The sequence below is a fragment of the Gracilinanus agilis genome, chromosome 3, assembly GCF_016433145.1.
Source record: "Gracilinanus agilis isolate LMUSP501 chromosome 3, AgileGrace, whole genome shotgun sequence".
Classification (NCBI taxonomy): domain Eukaryota; kingdom Metazoa; phylum Chordata; class Mammalia; order Didelphimorphia; family Didelphidae; genus Gracilinanus; species Gracilinanus agilis.
In genome coordinates this window covers 59,115,477-59,124,305 of record NC_058132.1, presented here as the reverse complement: position 1 = coordinate 59,124,305, position 8,829 = coordinate 59,115,477, and positions in this window count along the sequence as shown.

Genomic DNA, 8,829 nt, shown 5'->3' with positions numbered 1-8,829 from the left:
CCAGATATACTTTGAGACCTGAGGTTCTAATGTATTTTTCAGTTCTAACATCCTGAGCTCTAGATCCCACAAGTTTTGACATCCTATATATTAAGGTCCACCTCTCCCTGCCCCCATCACTGACATTTTATGTTCTAAGGTCCACACATTCCCCGTTCCCAAATGAAATTCTATATTCTAAGTTCCTGCCCAGTTCTGACATTTGATGTTTCTTTTCTTTTTTGAAACCCTTACCTTCCATCTAAGAATCAATACTATGTATTGGTTCCAAGGCAGAAGAACAGTAAGGGATAGGCAATGAGGGTTAAGTGACTTGCCCAGGTCACCCAGCTAAGGAAGTGTCTGAGATCAGATTTGAACCTACAACTTCCTGTCTTTGGGTCTGGCTCTCACTCAATCCACTGAGCCACCCAGCTGCCCCAGACATTTCATTCCTAAATGAGAAATTTGAATGTCCAATGAAGAGTTTTAAAATTTATTTGTTTTTCTCTTCCCTTCCCTTCCCTTCCCTTCCCTTCCCTTCCCTTCCCTTCCCTTCCCTTCCCTTTCCTTCCCTTCCCTTCCCTTCCCTTCTCTTCCCTTCCCTTTCCTTTCCTTTACTGTACAAGGCAGGCTGGCTACTTGCTGATATTGATATAAAGGTGATCCTTATTCAGATATGGCTTGACTAGACCCCCTTTAGAGGGGTCCCTAAACACTCTCAGATTCTGTGAGCTGATAAAATGCCTAAGGTGGGGGGGAGGTTAGGGCTTTGTGTGGGGTCTCTCCCCCTGGATTTTCTCCATAGAGCTCTGAAAAGACCACAGCCTGTTGTTGTCAGGGGGCCCCACGTGCTTCTCTCTGAGCTTGAGAGAACAGATAAGGGGCTAATCAATCAAGTCAGCCTCCTCTCTGGCCTGAGGACTATAAACACAGCCCTCCCCCTCTGTCTCTGTGTATATATGAACCTTCACTCCATCCCCCTTCTTGATTCTAGACTCAGACTCACCTCACTTTCCAGTCCCCAAAGGGAAATAAATGTTATTCTTCAGCACTCCTCTCCATCTCCAACCTTCTCTTCTCGCCTAAAGTCTTTTGGTGGAGAAGTTGTTCATTGGGGTGACCTCCATACTCTTATAGAACCATCGGAGGATTGAGACCTGCATCGATGGATGTGAGGCTTTGGACAGAAGGGGAGAACAAAGAGAAAGGAACACTGGAGTAGAAACAGATATGGCTGACATGGTGGGGCTCAAAGGACCATTGGGATTCCATTGGTTGGCATTCCAACCTCTCCATGTTCCTCCAGTCTCCATGGTTCCCCCTCCAGCAAACCAAATTACCTTGTATTGTTTTGACTTCCTTGATGGAATGCAAACTCATGGATGGTAGGATCTGTTTCATTTTGGTGATTAAAGACATTTTGAAGTACCTAGCACAGTGACTGCCCCAATTTTATTGTACCAGTCCTAAGACTTCATCGGTGCAGGGAGAGCCTAGTGAGGAACTTTTTCTCCCAACACCGATTAGTATCTGCCCAGCAATGTATAGTTTGATAGACTTGTTTGGGGACACGGAGGGATTAATTGGTGTGCCTGCTTAGGGTCACACTGGCAGAATGTCGGAGGTAGGACTTTTTGTTTCTGAAGTCCATTGGCTTTCTAGGATACCATTTCTCGCCTAGCACATATTAGGTGCTTAAAAACACCTGCCAGTTGATTGGCTCTGCCATTTAATAATACTGAGGAAGCAGGGAATTACCCTTTGTTCTGCATGTCAGTCAATAAACATTTATTTTATTATTTCTTTAAATCCTGTTTAATTAATTAAGACTATTTCCCCATGGTTACAAGATTCATGTCCTTTCTCTCCCCTCCTCCCACCCCACTCCCGTAGCCAACGAACAATTCCACTGGGCTTTACATGTGTCAGTCAATAAACATTCAGTAAGCATCTACTATGTGCCAGGCATTATGCTAAGGACTGGGGATACCTTGAAAAGCAAATGACTGAGTCCCTACCCTGGAAGTGTTCATCATCTAATGGAAGTAACAAGATATACATAAATATGTACAAACAAAATAAATAGGAAATAATTAGAAGAGGGAAGGATTGGAGTTTAGAGTTTAGGGGATGAGAAAGGTTTCCTGGGATTTATTATCTGACTTTTGAATTAACACATCCGTGCCTCATTTTACCTATCTTTGATAAATCAATTAAGAATGAATCATTTAAATAGCAGCAATATTGTGTGATGATGGACTGTGAAAACGGCTACTCTCAGCAATGGGGATCGGGGACAATCCTGAAGGACTGATGGTGGGGAAAAGCACAGAGAAGGAACTGTTGGAGTTGTCTTTCACATCAGCGTATTTTCAGTGTTTTTTTTTGGGGGGGGGGGTTGGTGATAGATGAGTTTGCTCTTTATAACAATGACCAATATGGAAGTGAGTTTGCATGACAATAAAAAAGAATGAATGGTTTAGAGTCTGTTTCTCCATCTGTCAAAAAGAAATAATACTTAGGGAATGGGTTTCTTTTTTAAAAGCTTTACTTTCTTATGCAGAACCAGGAGAACAATGTGGGATGATCAAATGGGATAGACTTTGCTACTAACAGAGATACAAGGATCCAGGACAATTCTGAGGGACTTTGGACAAAGGATGCTCTCCACCTCCAGAGAAAGAACTGTGGGAGCAGAAATGCAGAGGAAAGCATCTGATTTATCACTTGTTAATTTAGGTATAGGATTTGGGGTTTGGGTTTTAAAAGACTGCTTTATTACAAAAATGAATAATATGGAAATGGGATTTAAGTGGCAATATATGTATAACCCAGACCAAAATGCTTATCACCTCCAGGAGTGGGGAGGGAAACAACATGAATCATATAACTGGAAAACTTATGTGGAAACTTGTTGGAACAAATAAAGATAACAAAATAAAATAAATAAAACCTTTACGTTTTGTCTTGGTAACAACTCTAATAAAGAAGAACAAGGGCTAGGCAAATGGGGTTAAGTGACTTTCCCACGGTCACACAGCTAGAAGTGTCTCAGGCCAGTTTTGAACCCAACAAGGTTCTCTCAACTCCAAGCCTGGCATTCTCTCCACTGAGCCATCTAGCTGCTCTGTCTTAGGGAATGTTTTTTTGTGTTTTGTGTTTTTAAAAAACGCTTAACTTCTGTCTTGGAATCAATACTGTGTATTGGTTCTAAGGCAGAAGAGAGGTAAGGGTAGGCAATGGGGGATTAAGTGACTTACCCAGGATCACACAGCTAGGAAGTGTCTGAGGCCAAATTTGAACCCAGGACTTCCAGTCTCTGGGCCTGATTCTCAACCCACTGAGCTACCCAGCTGCTCCCTAGGGAATGTTTTAAAAGAAGAGCTTTATGAAGCATTCTAGAGGAAGGATTCTTAACTAGAGGTCTGTGAATTTTTTAATTAAAAATATATATAGTGATAACTGTATTTCCATATAACTGGTTTCCTTTGTTGTGTTTTATTTGTATGCACTTAAAAACATTCTTCTCCCTGCCTTACAGGATCCAGGATCCCCAAAAGATGAATGTGAGGAGTTGTTAGCTACCAAATGTCTAGGTTTGTAGCCTTGAGGTGATGGGACACTAGGGGGCAGTGCTGCCACATAGCATTCGGATATACCCTACCCACTTCCAAAGGTTGCCCAGCCAGCTCTCCCCCAGAGAAGGGAGGGAACTCAGGAAATGATTGGTTTAAAGTCAGCCTCTGGTCAAATCCTGCCCAGCTCAGCTAGAGCCGAGGAGAAGCCATTCATTCTGTTTTTCCAGCATTAGGAGAAGACTGAAAGAGGAAGCAGAAGACGAGTTGTGGACTGTGAAACTGGCATGGGCTATTTTGTGTGACCTTGGACAAGTACCTTCTCCACTCTGGTCTTTATTTTTATTTTTATTTTTTTCATCTGTAAAATGAGAGGCTTGAGCATGACGGACTCTAGAGTCCCTTTCTGCAAGTCAAAGAATTTTAGAGCCGGAAGGGACCTTGGAAATTAATTGAGATTTTTAATAGAAAAAAGAAAAACTTTGGGGGAATGACTTGTCCGGAGTCACACAGATAACAGCAGAGCAAGATAAAGAAACTTGTGTCTGCAGATCCAGTCTTCTTTCCACTTCATCACTATGAGTATCTAGACAGATCACATTCATAATAATTAACATTACCTAACAATAAATAAGATTAATAATAACGAGGGGCAGTTTCATTATTGCCAAAGGGGCAAAGAATATTGCTGAAAATATAGAGAACAGGGCTCTTAGACCAGAGAATGTCAGGCCTGGGAGAGATCTTATAACACAGAATGCTGAGTTAAAATGGATTCAGAAACCATTTATTCCTACCCTTCTATTTTATAGATGAAGAAGCTGAGGCCACAGAGGCAGAAGCTACAGTTGTTGAGTGACAGACTCAGGATTAGAACTCGGGTCTCTTGATTCTCAGATCTGTAGATTTATTCAGTAGAACTATTTCAGAAAACTCAGACATTCTTTGGGAAGGGGTTGGGTGAGTAAAGAGGAAGCAAATGGTTCTAGCTGAAAGCCTTAGTGGGGCCGTGATTGTCCTCTCCATCTGCTGTCAGCCCTCAACCGAGAGGAATAATGGCAACACGGGAACAAATATTATGAGAGTAAATGTGTAAACAACGAGCTGTCGGTGACTTCATTGGTCATAAACAGGCCTGAGAGCCTGTGAAGCCTGCCAGGCCATCCCCGCGTGGGGCCTCTGTGGAAGGACCTGTGGTGACCTACTGTACCATGGCGGGGAAAAGACAGCAGCCGCCTCCTCCTCCTTCCTCTCCCTCCCAAGCCCAGCATGGTTAAGGTTGCTCTGGAGAGACAAGAATGCTTTCCCAGAACTGTGAAAATATAAAATGCCCAGGCTGGTTCTGCAGGGATTTGGAGAAATGATGCCCTGGAGGAACACACCCAGGTGGTGGTCAATTTGCTGTGACTGAGAAGATTCTAGCAAGGACCCTTCTCCCCCAGCCCTACCTCTCTTCATTACTTTCTTAACTTCTGTCCAAATGCTTATGTTTTATTTCTAAGGCTCCTTCCTGGTCTAACAGTATATGTTCTAAGGTCCCTTTTAGTTTTGGCATTCTGGATTCTAAAGGCCCCTCCAGCTCTGATTTTCTGAGTTCTAAGGTCTCTCCCAGCTCTGACATTCTCTGTTCTAAGGTCTCTCCCAGCTCTGACATTCTCTGTTCTAAGGTCTCTCCCAGCTCTGACATTCTGTGTTCTAAGGTCTCTCCCAGCTCTGACATTCTGTGTTCTAAGGTCTCTCCCAGCTCTGACATTCTGTGTTCTAAGGTCTCTCCCAGCTCTGACATTCTGTGTTCTAAGGTCTCTCCCAGCTCTGACATTCTGTGTTCTAAGGTCTCTCCCAGCTCTGACATTCTGTGTTCTAAGGTCTCTCCCAGCTCTGACATTCTGTGTTCTAAGGTCTCTCCCAGCTCTGACATTCTGTGTTCTAAGGTCTCTCCCAGCTCTGACATTCTGTGTTCTAAGGTCTCTCCCAGCTCTGACATTCTGTGTTCTAAGGTCTCTCCCAGCTCTGACATTCTGTGTTCTAAGGTCTCTCCCAGCTCTGACATTCTGTGTTCTAAGGTCTCTCCCAGCTCTGACATTCTGTGTTCTAAGGTCTCTCCCAGCTCTGACATTCTGTGTTCTAAGGTCTCTCCCAGCTCTGACATTCTGTGTTCCAAGTTTCCTAATTCTGACATTTTCTGCTCTAAGGCTCCTTCTAGCACTGATATTTTGTTTTCCAAGTAGCTTCCATTGTTCTCTATTTGAACTCCATCATTCTTTTTTTTAAATTTTAAACCCTTAAATTCTGTGTATTGGCTCCACAGCAGAAGAGAAGTAAGGGTAGGCAATGGGGGTCAAGTGACTTGCCCAGGGTCACACAGCTGGGAAGTGTCTGAGGCCAGATTTGAACCTAGGACCTCCCGTCTCTAGGCCTACTGAGCTACCCAGCTGCCCCTTGTACTCCATCATTCTTATTCCTCACATTCAAAACCAAGACAAAGGAGGGAAAGTTGCAAAGAAACCTATTTAGGCTTAGTGTAAGGAAAATGTTCCTAATATTCAAAGTTATTTTAAAGTGATACAGGCTGTGTCATAGGTAGTGGGTTCCTCCTTAGAGGCCTTCTAGCAAAAGTTGGATGACTCCTTGCTGAGAATGTAGTCAAAGATATTCCTCTCCAGATAGAAGTTGGCCTTGGGCCTGTGAAGTTTCTTTCAACTATATGATTCTGCCACTACCTACTCTAAGAGGAAGTATGAAACAGTAGAAAGGGAATTTGATAGGGAATCCAGAAGAACTATGCTGAAATCTCAACTATTCTCCTCAGTATGACCTTGGGGAAGTCATTTCAACCAATGAAGAACTCAATAAAAATGAAGCGTCTGCTTTGATCTAGCCACTGGGCTACAAATACAAGGAATGAAACCTTCTCTGCCCTGAAGAACTTACACTCTGAGAGCAAGATCACAAGGAAATCTATAAGAACATAGAATTAATGTGAAGAGAATAAATCCAAATGAACAACAAAGTAGTTCAAGGTAAGGTCGTTTAGGAGAGAGGGGGGACATTAACATTTGGGGGAATCAGAAGAGGCTTCATGGAGAAGATTATCCTGAAGGAGGAGACACAGCCAGAGTGGGGAGGGAGTCTGTTTCAGGCATTTGGAACAACCTACACAAAGTCGGGGAGGGGGGATGGCATTTGAGGAAAGAAGAAAACCATTTGGTCAAATCATATTGTATGGGAGGGAGAGCGATGGCCAATAAAGCTGGAAAAATAGGTTGGTTCCTAGCTTCCTAGCCATGTGTCCCTGGGCAAGTCACTTAACTCCCATTGCCTAGTCCTTGCCAGTCCTCTGTTTTAAAATTGATACTAAGATAGAAGGTAAGGGTTGAAGCACTTAAAAGAAATAAAGTGGTTACTATGTCAACAGAGAAAAGGCACAGATGGGAGGGATGTTCTGTAGGTAAAAATTGCATTGTTTGGCAACCGATTGGATATATGAGGTGAAGAAAAGTGAGGGGTCAAGACTAATGCTGAAGTTTCCAACCTGGGAGGTTAGAAGAATGGGGGTGTCTTTGATAGAGAGAGCTCCGGAAGAGGAATGGGATTGAAGGAAAAGAGAATGATTTCTACTTTGGACATATTGAGTTTCCATTATCTTCAGTCATCCAGTTTGAGACATCAATAGGCAGTTGGTGAAGAAGCTCGGGGAGAGAACAGGGATTCCCCCTCTCCATATTTCTCATCTGGAAAAAGAAAGCATTCTGCCAGATGATTTGTAAGGATCCCTCCGACTTTGAGTCTTACTTCCTCAACTGTGAAATGAGGGAAGTAGGTTAAATCATCTCTGAGGCCTCTCTGACTTTTTAAAAAAATTTTTTATTTTAAACCCTTAACTTCTGTGTATTGACTTATGTTGGAAGAGTGGTAAGGGTGGGCAATGGGGATCAAGTGACTTGCCCAGGGTCACACAGCTGGGAAATGTCTGAGGCTGGATTTGAACTAGGACCTCCCGTCTCTAGGCCTGACTCTCAATCCACTGAGCTACCCAGCTGTCCCCTCCTCTGACTTTTAAGTTCTCTCCAACCTCCAACATTCTGGCTGGTGGGTTGCCTCATGTGGAAAGACCTTTCCATCCCTGCAGGACTGGCCACCAATTCTTTTAATAAAACTCGCAAGTTCCCCCTTACACTGCAAGAGATGCCTACCTAGGGTTCTCAAATCAAAAGACCTGGGTTCCAATCCTACCTTTGCTGCTTCCTATCTGTGTGCCTCTCATATCTATAAAACAAGAAAGGTGGCCTAGCTAGCCTTTAAGCCCCTTTCCAACTCAAGATCCAGAAACCTTATATTTCATAATGAAGGAGTTGTTCCTTCGACTTTAAGCATTCTTGGCAACCAGTTGGCCAACCAAAACTGGTCATTGATTTCTGGTCAACAACCTGGTCTTCAGGCTCGCATGGTTGTCATCCTTTGTACTCAAAGACGACCAAAATCACTATATCAGGGTCATTTGGATAGTGTGTCAGGATTAGACTAACAGGGGCTCAGAAGGCTTTACCACAGCTTGGGTACAAATAGCCAGTATGAACATTTGGGGTGGAGACGTCTCTGAACGTGCACATCTCAGATGTCTTTTGTACTTTTGCAGTTTTTCTTTGCTTCTAGAGCAAAGTGTCTTCTTTTGGTGTGAGCCTTTTGGCCAGATCTGTGCCACTGTCTCCCATGTCTCCTACCTGAGAACTCTAAAGTTCTTCAGAGAGACCTTGAAAGTGTCCTCGAATTGCTTCTTCCGACCTTCATGTGAGCGCTTGCCTTGTGTGAGTTCTCCATAAAATAGTCCTTTTGACAAGTATCCATTTGACACTTGAACGATGTGGCCAGCCCATTGGCGTCGTCCTTTGGGCAGTAAAGTCGGAATGCTTGGCTGTTCCGCTCTAGAAAGGACCTTAGTGTCCAGCACCGTTTCCTTCAGGTGATCTTCAGAACCCTCCTAAGACGGTTCCAACAGAAGTGACTCTGTTTCCCGGCGTAGCGCTGGGATATTGTCCAGGATTCCCAGGCATACGATAATGAGTTTGGCCCAATGGCTCTGTAGGTCTTCCACTCGGGAGCAGCCTGATACTCCTTCTCTCTCGCCCTTTGCTTCGGAGTCTCCCAAACACCAAGCTGGCTCTAGCAAGGTGGGAATCAACCCCATCATCTACGTGGACATCCCTGGAAAGGATACAGCAAAAGGGAGTGAATTTATTCACAGCTTTTGAAAATTTTCCACCTGCTATAGAAC